This window comes from Miniopterus schreibersii (genome assembly GCF_964146895.1).
Source record: "Miniopterus schreibersii genome assembly, chromosome: 10".
Taxonomy (NCBI): Eukaryota; Metazoa; Chordata; class Mammalia; order Chiroptera; family Miniopteridae; genus Miniopterus; species Miniopterus schreibersii.
In genome coordinates, this window is record NC_138110.1 from 57,819,318 (window position 1) to 57,829,627 (window position 10,310).

A 10,310-nucleotide genomic window follows, 5' to 3' on the forward strand; every position below is an offset into this window, starting at 1 on the left:
GGTGACAGAGCTGGAAGTTGAACCCAATCAGCCAGGTTTAAGGTTCTACCCTGTAACTACTTCCCTCTGTCCGGAAGGTGCTACCCTACCCCACTCTCACCACTGTCCTATCCACCTGCTTTTGTCTGGATAACTCCTACCCACCCTTCCTGCCTTTGCTGAAATACCACTACCTCCAAGAGACCCTCCCTGACGGCCCAGCCTAAATCACATTTCTCACCCCTGCCCAAGGACTAACCACACCTCCCACTCTTCACGTTCCTTCAGAGCTGAATGCAGTTTGTTTTCCTCTGTTTATGTCATCATTTGTCTTCCCCACTAGACAGTGCATTCCAGAAGGGCAAGGACCATTTTCATACCCTAAGCATCTGGAACAGTGCCGGAGACACGGTAGGTATTCAATCAATATTTGTTGAAGGAAGGAATAAATGAACGGAGGGAGGAGAGGAGCTAGGAGCTCCCTGAGGACGGCTGCCCGACAGTGCTTTTCATTGTCCCAGGGTCCAGCTCAGGGTTTCCTGCGAATAGTAGGGCCCTCAATGTTTGTTGACTGACTGCACCGCAGCCTGGCAGACCCACCCACTTGGGCCCTGGGGCCGGGGCAGCCGGATGGGGCAGGGCTGACGCCAGGCTTGGGGCACGTAGGGACTCAGCACTCTGAGTTGCCAGCCTCTCCTCTCTGCCCACATCCAAGCCTCCCCCTCGACCCGACCCCTCCCTCCTCCCTTCCCCTCTTCCTTTCTGAGAGAAGCAACGAAATGATTTTTCTACTTGAGCGGTTTTCAATTTAGATTAAGAAAAATGTGGTCCGCAGTCACTCAGCAAGAGGGCCAGGCAGCCTCGTCCCTCCAGGGACTGGGGGTTTCTCAGCCGTTGACAGAGCAGAGCTGGTTCTGGAGTGGAGAAAATTTAGAGGGGACTTCCCGCCCCCTCTACCTACCTCCAAGCTCATCCCTGCGACCTGGCCTCCTTCTACCTTCCTGGGTAAGGGACCAGGATCAGGAATCAGCAGAGCTGGGCGGGTTCAGGCTCTAACCCATGCAAACTTTGTGACCTTAGGCAGGTTCCATACCTCTCTGGGCCTTCTTGTTTCACTTATAAAGGGGTCAAGGGTTAACCCTCTAATTTGGTCCCTGCCTCTCACCCGGATCAAAAGGCCCCCTCCCAGCCTTCCAGACTGTGGAAGAGTAAATAGCAAGGACAACACGAGGACTTTCAGTTGGTCTATGACAAGGCAGGCAGAGCCTCAAGAACCCAGGGTGAGGGCAGAAAGCAGGAGAGAGGTTGAGGGTAAGGAAGGCTTGGCTGGCACAAGAATAGATGGAAGGTTCCAAGGGGCCAGAGGTCAACTAAGGCCAATGACAAAGGCATCTGTGTGTGTCACGGGGCAGGAGAGGAAGGAGGTAGAACTTTAGGGCCACAAGTCTTTTCTAATCCTGAAATCTTTATTCCTGGGATAGATTTTGTGCTGTCTGTTCATGTTGCCTTTCAAAATAGAAGGCGCTTTTGTTCAGTGGGTAAATAAATGGCATGCATTACCTGTAGTTAAGGGCATCCAGGCCGGAGTCAAGCATCCCCCGGTCTCACCTCCTGCTCCTTCCCTCAGTAGCTGTGTGATCTTAGGCAAGTTAGTCAGTGCTCTCTGAGCCTCTCCAAAACAAATGCATCGTTTTCATCCTGCTCTGCTTTTTATGGTTTGTTTGTTTGGGGTTTTTTGTAAATCAACTTTATTGAGGTACAACTTTAAAATGATAAGATGTACCCATTTTAAATGCACATTTCAATGAGTTTTGACAAATTTATACACCCGTATAGCCATCACCACGAGCAGGAAAATGAACATTTTTATTACCCTAAAAAGTCCTCTTGTGTGCCTTCCCAGTCCTTCTGTTGTTTCTAATATAAAAATAATGGGTTCTCCAGTCCCCATGACAACAAATCTTAGCATCAAATAAGCATTACAGGAAGGTGTGCGGTGCTTACACCGTGACTCTGCCTAGGTACCCCACCCCACACTCACACACATACTGCTGTGTGGACCCAAGGACACACATGTTCCTTGTTAGAAAACCCAATACTGCAAGATTCGAGGTTTTCTCTGAAGCCGACGGCCCATGGAGCCACTAGACAGCCAGTCCCTCCCTATGCAGACACCTCCAGCTGGCAACTGGGCTCTTTGGGCCACTCACATGCGTCTTTCTATCTGACACCTTCATGAGGTTGTGAACTGCTCCAGGGAAGGCCTGTGGCTGCCACATGTCATCCACCGCTGTATACTTTGTGCCCTGCAAGGGCCTGGCACAGAGCAGGTGCTCAATAACTAGGTATAGAATGAATGAATGAGAAGGGGGCTGCCAGTGAGAGGACCCCTGATGAAGTGTGAGAAACATCATGCACCTCACCCAAGGGTTTCCCAAACATCTCTCCTTCAAGTCCTGCTTTCACAAATGTTGTGTCCAGGTACTATTGTTTCATTTACTTTAAATTAGCTCCATTTTTGTTTATACTCTGTCTCACCATATATATGTCAATATGTCATATATACAGAACTTAGTATTTCTTTTTGTTAATCCCTACCTGAGGATATTTTTCCATTGATTTTTACAGAGTGGAAGGGGGAGGGGAGGAGAGAGAGAGAGAGAGAGAGAAGTATGGATGTGAGAGAGACACATCAGTTGGTTGCCTTCTGCATGCTTCCTGACCAGGGGCCTGGATCAAACCTGCAACCCAGCTATGTGCCCTTGACTGGCAATCAAACCCGCGACCCTTCTGTGTGCAGGCCAGTGCTCTAACCACTGAACCACACTTACCAGGGCTGGAATTCATTATTTCAAACTCTTCAGAAAAGTTGCAAAGAACAACTGTACACCCTTTAACCCAGATTCACCAATTTTATACATTTTGCCCATTTGCTTTATCTCTCTCTATATATATATACATTTATATATGCGTAGCTATGTATTTTAGAATACACCTTAAAGAGAATTCTGTACTAGATTGTATTACTGTTCAAAACTACTCATCGCACCCCTGGCCAGGTGCCTCCCTACAAAGGATCGTACTTCCTGCCTCGCTGCCCACAGGTTTGACCACGTGACTTGATTTGGCCAATGAAACGTGGGCAGGGTTGCTGGCGCCCCTCTGAATGGGAGCTCGAGCCAGTGTGGCTCTGCCGTCGTCCTTTCCCGGTGCCACTGACAGGAGCGTTCTAGGCAGTGGCTGCCCCTTTAACGTGGTTCTCAGATTGATGAAACAAAGCAGACCCAGGCCTCACGTGCAGTTGTGAGCAAAAAATAAAACCTTATTGTTGAAAGCCATTGAGATTTGGGGGAGGGTCATTTGTTACAGCATAACTTTCTTTATGCTGACTGATACAAAAGCATCACTATTAAAATGAAAATGTTTATGTACCACCTACAAGTACACTGCAAATTTGAAAAACCTGGTATTAGCCATGGCGACCCCCAAAGATAGGGCTGAACAGCCTATTTAATAGCAGAGGAAACTGAGGCTCCTAATGGGTAAGTAGTTTGCCCAAAGCCTCTCAGCAAGGGAAGGTGGCAGAGATGATTCAGGGCACTGCTGTCTGGGGGCTCGGGTTAAGGGAGAGGCAATGGAATTGTCATATAGCAAAACAGCTGTGTCAGGGATGTCCCCCTAGACAACCTTCCCTCCTTTGCAGAGCCCCCATCTTCTCCCCCTGGTGCCCCAAGACCACCAGGAGCCCCTCCTGGCCCGTTCCTGAAGCTTCTTCTCACAGCTGAATGCCAGGTGATTGCTGTGGAGTTAGCTGCTACCTAAAGGTGTTAACTGCTATGAAGGTGCCAGCACTAGCTAGGCATTAGCTAATAAGGATTAACGCCTCTCAGGGTGTTGGCATATTAATAAGGGACCTCAGGAAGACCCAAACAATTTCAAGGGCCTGAGGAACAGAACTCAAATGGTGGCAGAATAATTTGGTTCTGCAATTTGATCTGCCCCTGTTGTGAGCTGGGCCCTGAGCTAAGACATGCAGCTAACATGTTGCATATACATAGAGCTTTACATTTACACAGCTCTTGACAGTTTACAGAATACTTCTGCATCCATCATCAGCTTGCGAGCTAAGCTTTGCTATCACCAATCTGCGAACGAGAGAGCTAAAGTTCAAAGTCATGTGAGTGAGGGGACTGGGCTTGCTTCCAGCATTATCTGACTCCCAACTCAGTGCTCCTTCTGTGGACCCCAACCTCCTAACACAAGTGGGGGACTAACCGCTGGGGGCCAGAGCATCTCAGTTCACATCTTTCTTCCTCCTGGGCCTAAGGTAAGCTCTCACTCCAAGGAGTCAAGACCAAGACTGGTTCTTAGAATATCCACGCTTTCCCTGTTAATTTCTACTCACCTTTTCAGATTCAACTCAGGCATCACCTCCTCCTGGAAGCCTTCTCAGATGGTCAGAGGCAGCCTCTCTTTGGGCTCCCATTATATAGGGCACATCTTGGTCCTATACATTTCATCGAAATGGTCTCTTTACTAGCTGGAGAAATCTTGGTGCCCCCAATGCTTAGCACACAGCACAAAATGCAGGAATCTGCCATAAGTGCTTGCTGAACGAACGAATGAATAAATAAAGGGAGGGAGGGAGGAGGAATGAATGAATGCCTTCCATGGTTTGTAGAGAGTACACAACAAAATAAACTCCATTGTCCACCCTCCTGAGATAAGATTTATACAAAATGTGGTCATTTTAAAGTGAAACAAGAGATGAGCTATTCTCATTTCCTAAAAACCCTATTAATATTTCATTATCCAGCAGAAGTAGTTGATATTTGTCTCTGTGGGTGTGGATGTGTGAACAGATATATCTACCAGTCTAACATTTCCAAGGCATCTTCTATGGACTAGTGAGGGCCACTGCTCATGAACAGTACGCTTTGGAATGAAGGACCCTCAGACTGGAGAGAGGAAGTGACGTTATGAGAGCCCAGGAGTTGGGCTGCTGGAGAGACATGAAACCACAGAGGGAGAAGCTGTCTTTTCAGGACCAGGAACCATAGAGGAGGTGCAGCTACTGGAGATGCTGGGAAAAGTAGAGAAAGCAGAAAAATCACCTGGCTTCTCCCTCCCTTCTGCCCTCCAATCTCTGTGTGCTATGATCTGGGGAGAAAATCAAAGATGGGGCCTGCTCTCAAAGTTTGCGGGGCACAAAGCATCATTTCACAGAGTATGTTCCTCAAGATAATGTCCTGCAAGATACTTCTTGAAAAACAGGTTCTGAGTCAAATCAAGTTCGGAAGGGTTATTAAGCTCCTGGAGCACAGTGGAGCTCTGCAGGCCTTCTTCCTAGTCTTGTGGTGAGCCTCTCAGCCAGGAAGTGTGCAAACAGGGACTGCACAATACTTCCCACAGTATTTGAAGGGAACCTCCTAGCTCTGGTCATCCAGTTGGACTAAATGGTGTTTAAGGCCCTCCAAAGCTCTCCTCCCCCCAGCCTATTAATGACTCTACCCTCCTCCCAGTCCCTTGAAACATGAAGCTACAGGATCCTTGAAGATCCTGATCAAACACTACCTCCCTTATGAGGTCATCCCAGAAGCCCCAACAGAAACGAGGTTCTCTTTCTGACACTGCATGGCTTTGTATCCCTTCTGAACATGGCCAATCTTGTGTTAGCTGGCCTGTGTTTGTGTCCAATCTGGCCCACTGGACTGGAAGCTCAGAGAAGGTGGGAACTGAAACCCATCCATATACCCCTTTATAACCCAACCCAGTGCCTTGTTTGTAATATATGCTCAGTAAGTGTCAGGTGGATGGATGGATAAATAGATGAGAAAACAGAAGCAAGGAAGGAAGAAAGAAAAAAGAAAAGGTGAGGATGAACAGATAGATGAGAGGGAACAAGGATGGATGGGTAATGGGGATGTGGATAAATGTGTGGGTAAGAAGAGGGAGAGAGGGAGGCAGGGAGGGAGGGAGGGAGAGTGGATGGGTAAATGGATGAAGGGATGGATGGATGGATGGATGGATGGATGGATGGATGGGTGGATGGGTGGATGGGTGGATGGATGGATGGATGGGATGGGAGAGTGGATGGGTGGGTGGATGGATGGGTGGATGGATGGATGGATGGATGGATGGATGGATGGATGGATGGATGGATGGATGGATCGTTGGGTAGATGGATAAACCGATAAACAGAGACTTGAGGTGCTATGCAGTGGATGCTCAAGAATTTCTATGTGTATGTAACAAACTGGTTGGAAGGGAGGCTTGACACTATTATTTGCAGGACACTTTACATAAGATTCAGAAACTATAAATTGTCCACATGAATGAAAGGAGGAAGAGGTGATGGAAATCATGGAGAGATAAAGTCCCGTTAAGCCACCCCTCAACACTCCCACTATAGGTGTGACTATAGTAATAATCTAAAATAGCAAGATCCTGAAAATCCATGCACTTAAGAGATTCAAAGATTTTAAGGTTCTGTGTTTCTAAGACTTAGAATTTTTTTAAGACTCTGTGTCTTTAAGAACTCTTTATCTCTACTAATTTGAGCAATGTATTATGTGCCGGGCAATGTTCTAAATGCTTTATAAAGAGTAGCTCCTTTAATCTCCACAGCCACCCCTGGTATAGACACTCTTATAATCCTCTTAATGAGGCACAGGGATGTTAAGTAATTTGCTTTAGGTCACACAGCTAATAAGTGGCAGGACTGGGATCTGAACCCAAGGCTAGTTCAGGGTCCAGAGTCCATGCATTTAACCAATGCACAATCCAGCCTAAAGGAATCAAGGATCCTGTACACCTAAGTTTCAAAGATTCAGTGCACAAGGATTGAAAAGTCTGCAGTTCTAGGACTCTGAGCATTCCCATGCCCAAGAGGCTGGGCGGCTGGGCCTTTCTCCTGGGAAAGGCAGGAAGAAGCCTTCAGAAGCTAAGGGAGGAAGGGAGGGGAGCCTGGCTGGCTCCTGTGAGCACCAGCCCAGCTGATGACAGGAGCCTGGCCGTCAGTCTTCCTGTTAACCTTGGGGGGAAAACACATTTGTGGCAGATAACAGACACGAGGGTGTGCCGGCCCTCCGCCTGCTCCTGAGCCTGATGGATGGGCTACATGGGCCCCCCCTGACCTGTGTGTGTACCTTTATCTGCTCGGCCAAGGGAGGCCGTTCATCATGCCGACAGCTTGGCAAGGCACACCTGCTGGGCCTGTGTCAGCCAGAGCCGCCAGCGTCCCAGGAGGAGAGAGAGGAAGTAATGGGAGGGGTGGGGCAGGAAAAATACAGAGAGGAGGACTGAGAACCCCATGACAGAAGCAACCCAGACCCAGAATTGGCCCATAGGGTGGCACTGAATTCTGGGCATAATGAGTTGCTTCTGTTTCTAATGGTACCATGGATGTGCTGTGTGACTGTGGGCTAGTTGCTGCACCTCTCTGGGCTGTAAAATGAAATTAAGCTTTGCCAGAAACCTGAAGGTCATCTTATTTCAACTTCTCCTCTTGCTCCACACCCAGTCAGTAGGTTTTATCAGTTCTAGCTCCCAGTGTGTTGTGAACCTGTCCATTTCTCACCATCATCTCCACTGTGACCATGCTAGTTAGCGCCACCATCATCTCTTGCCTGGATTCCCTCCTTTCTTTCTTGCCTGAATTCCATGCTTCTTTCTATACATGCCAGATGGATCTTTATTACAAAATCAGATCACATCGATGCCCTGCTTAACACCCACCAGTGGCTCCCTGTCACACTTAGAAATAAATCCAAACTCCTTTCCTAAGCCCTGCAAATTCTGGCCTCTCCTTCCCTGTTCATCATCAGGTCACACCTGCTCACCAACTTACCAAGTTCTAACCACACTGCCAATCCTTTGTCACTTCTTGGTCTTCGCACATGCTGTTCCCTCTGATGAGTAAGTGCTTTCCTCTGTCCTTTGAATAGTTGGCCAACTCCTTGTCATCCACAGATCTCAGCTCAGTTTTCACCTTCTCTGAGAGGTCTTCCAAGCCTGAAATAATACCTAGACCCCAATCTCACTCTATCACAGCACCCAATATATGCCCTTCCCAACACATTTTACAACCCACAATTATGTTGTTAACTTATTTGTGCCTTTATTTAATGTCTGTCGTCCCCACTAGAATGTAAGTGTCAAAAGGGCATGGATTTCTGTCTTTTTCACCACTGTATTCCTGAATGCTTCCTCAGTACTAAGCCATAAATTCTCTCCCACCCCAGGGTCTTTGCACAAGCTGACCTGTCCCTCTGCGTAGAACCCTCTTCCCCTATTTAACTCCTACTCATCCTTTAGAGCTATGGCAGATTGTATTTTCTAAAGATCATCATAACAAAATCTTTCATCCTACATGTTCTTCATAATATATGATCTTGATACTCCTCCCCTTGATTTGGGGTGGGCCTATGACTTGCTTATAAGGAACAGGATGCAGTGGAGGTGATACTGGGACACTTCTGAATTGAGGTCAAGGACACTGGCTCCGAAGCCCTGAGCAACCATGTAAACAGCACGACAGTCCAGAGGACACCATGCTATGAGGAAGCCCAAGCCAGCCTATGCAGAGAGACCACATGGAGAAGACCCAAGATTCCACGCAGAGAGGGAAAGAGATGCCAGGTGGCCCCCAGCTGCTCCAGCCCCAGTCACCATCTGACTGAAGCCTCATGAGGGACCCTGAACCAGAAATACTCAGCAGGGCCCTTCCAGAATTCCTGATCCACAGAAAACACGAGCAACAACAGAACCGTTGCTGCTGTTTTAGCCACTAGGTTCATTTGTTATGCAGCATGGATAACCAGCACAAGATCTCAGCTCACGAGCTACCTCCTCTGGGAAGCCTTCCCTAACTAGGAGCACTAGGTCAGCTTCTCCTAGGGTTTTATTATTTTTCTTTATAACACGTCTCACCATCGGTAATTATACAGTTATTTACATGATGGTTGGTTTTTGCCTGTCTCTTCCACTAACATGTGAGCTCTGTGAGGGCAGAAGGGAACACTGTCTTGCTCACCAACACCTTGAACAGTGCCTGACTCATAATAGGTGCTTAGTAAATACCACTGAATTAATGATTTCTCTAAAATATCATGCCAGTCTTGCAAAATAGGCACTATTGTCTCCATTTGTAGGCAAAGAAACTTAGACTCAGAGCTGGTTAATACTTGCTCGAGGTCACACAGCACAGCAGGATCCTAGCCTGATTCTCTCTGACCCCAAAGCCAGAGCCCATCTCCTGACAGGTGGGGAAGGATTAGGTGGTAGGATCCCAGAAGTGGGAGCTAAGAGGGACCACAATGTCCTTTGGTTTTATACTTGGAGAAAGACAGGCTCAGAGAGGAGAAGAGACATTCCCAAGGTCACATAGCTCATCAATGTTCTGGCTGGGACAAAACCCAGAGCCCACATTCCTGGCCTAGAGCTCCTCGACCTACATCCTCACAACTGCCCCAAAGACCTGCTATGCAAAAAGGCCAAGGCTAGACTCCAAGAGGGACAGAGACAGGAAAATACAGTGTCCCTTTGGGGTGAAGAGAACCCAAATTTTCTGTACAAAGCAAAGGAGACAACAAAAACTATTATTTATGAAAATCAAAAAAGATATCTACAAGCCTAAAAGATATTTCTCTCAACAAGCCTATATTATTACCACCTTCCACAAGAGGAAACTGAGGCTCAGAGAGGTTAGAGGACTTACCCAAGGTTACCAGGATTGTAAGTGGCAGGGTCAAGATTTGAAACCAGATTTACCAGGAGCTAAGGGAGACCTGAGATCACATAAGAACAAAGAACCAAGGAGGGCTGCGTGGAGAAGGGAGCACCTGAGTTAAGCCTTAAAGAGGTAGTATGGTTTCTAAAGACTGAGCTAAGGAGAGCATTCCCAGTGAAGAAGGAAGTGTGGGTAAAGCCAGGAGGTGGGACCGTGCAGGCAGACCTGGTGATCCTGAGGGAGGTGTGCGGGCTGAGGCTCAGAGGGGTGGACTGTGCTGGGCCTCAGCAGCCAGGGCAAGGACTGAACCCTGCAGTTCCTGCCCTCTGTCACCTCTGCAGCCCCCAGTCATCTTCCCTGGCACCCACCCTCACCACCCCACCTCAGCCAGAGCAAGGACTGGAAAATTGATGAGCCTGTTTATGAAGCCCATAATGTTGCCAGCAAAACAAGGCACTCAGCAGAGCAGCTCGGCACCTCTAATGGGATATTATTTATGTCATTTTCCTCCCGGCGCTGGAGCCATTACCGCCTGGGATGGCGCTCCGTCACCCTCCACTCCTCCAGTGATGCTCCAATGTCACGCTGAAGGATGTGCGCT